A 1,991-nucleotide genomic window follows, 5' to 3' on the forward strand; every position below is an offset into this window, starting at 1 on the left:
GCATACCTATGCCCCTGATGTCGACCCCTCCCCACTTATAAGTGATGAAGCTGTATTCAAAGCCTTAACTAGGATCGATTGGACAACCATTGACTTCCAGCCACCGGGTAGAGAAGAGGAAGATGAACCGGCGCTGGATGATCCACAACCTCCAAGTCCACTAGGCCAAGAGTCATAAACCGGAGGCTGGCTAAGCATCTGCTCTCGGTAAGACTTGTTAAAACAATTATTCTTTTGGGCATCACGCGCCTTGTAATCCGCTAGCTTAAACTCTTGATTTGCTATGCCATCACTCATATTTGCTTTGCATAACACTGCTATTCCGCCATGTTAATATATGCCACGTATGCTTATTATGTTCACAATTTGAATCTGTTTCTGCATACAACAGATTAAAAAAGTGTCCTAGTGGTTTACCGCTGGACGGGTTATATTACCCGATATAAGGCCATGAGAATCGTAATATATAACCAAGGCTGGACTGAATGATAACCATATAATTTAAAATATATCATACCTGTGATATTTGATCACACTGTTGGTTTAACAAGCCAGTGCAGTAAGGGTAATAACCCAAAATTGGAGCACTGGTAATTATCAGAAATTACCGGATTATGAACAAAACCAGGCCGAGTTAATAAAGACTGGATATTATCTTATCTCATACTGGCGACTTATGATCGAAAGCCAGGCCGGGTTAATAAACACCGGGTATTTTCATGTATAAACCATAAGGCATCACATCCCTCATCGGCTTTTTAACCATGTATGACTATGTCACATGAGAAAAAACCTCAAAAAATGTTCAAATCAAACAACAAAAAATCAAGGCTTTCATAGGCGGCCAGGCCTAAAACTCAAGTGCTTTCACGGGCCGCACAGCCACTGAGTTAAACCTTTATACAAACCTTATAAGCCGGACCTCACACAACCAATCATCATTTTAACTTTGACAAGTTCAGGGTCTGTATAAGATTGACTTGTCAAAAGTACGGCGGGTCGTTCTAGGATTACCTGGGCGGAGTGGAAGACTTAAAAAGGGTGGTATTAATGCTATAAAAACTCTTTGTTCTTTAGAATGAAGAGCCCCCAAGAAATATTTTGAGCTGTGCTCAAGGGGCACCTATGTTTGAGTTGTGCTTCTTCAACAGACTATCTTTGGTCCCTTTAACCTGGGTAGCAAGCCCCCAAGTTTATACATATATATGGCCTATAAGCCAGACCAAAGGGTAATCATAACTTCGCTTTATAAAGCATAAGCCCCGAAGTGATCAAAAACTCATTATTTAAAGAGAAAATGACAGAGGCCCTGCTTTAACATGGATGCCGGTTTTATTATATTGATGATAATATATACATTGTCAAAATATGTACATCAGAAGAGCTAGTAGTTCAGGTGTAGTAGGGCCGCAGATGAGCAATATTCCATGGCCGGTGGGTCTCCTCCTCTGACTTACGTGAGTCTTTATGCTCTCGAACATCGATAAGGTAGTAGGACCCATTGTTGACATTCTTACTGACCACAAAAGGTCCTTCCCAAGGTGGGGATAACTTGTGCATATCAGTTTGATCCTGGATAAGCCGGAGCACCAGGTCGCCTTCTTAGAAAGTTCTGGTTTTAACCCGGCGGCTGTGGTAACGGCGCAGATCTTGCTGATAAATCGCCGAACGAGCCGCTATGATGTCACGCTCCTCATCCAACAGGTCAAGTGCTTCCTGACATGCTTTTTCATTGTCAGCTTCAACATAAGCCGCTACACAAGGTGAGTCATGACGGATGTCACTAGGGAGAACCGCCTCTGCTCCGTAAACCATGAAGAAAGGTGTGTAACCTGTAGATCTGTTGGGGTGGTATTAATGCTCCATAATACGGAAGGTAACTCCTCCACCCAACAACCCGGCGTCCTCTATAAGGGAACCATAAGCCGGCGCTTGATGCCTCTCAGGATCTCTTGATTGGCTCTTTCAGCTTGACCATTAGATTGGGGGTG

The sequence above is a fragment of the Triticum urartu genome, chromosome 2A (genome assembly GCF_056163025.1).
Source record: "Triticum urartu cultivar PI428250 chromosome 2A, HENAU_Tu73, whole genome shotgun sequence".
Classification (NCBI taxonomy): Eukaryota; Viridiplantae; Streptophyta; class Magnoliopsida; order Poales; family Poaceae; genus Triticum; species Triticum urartu.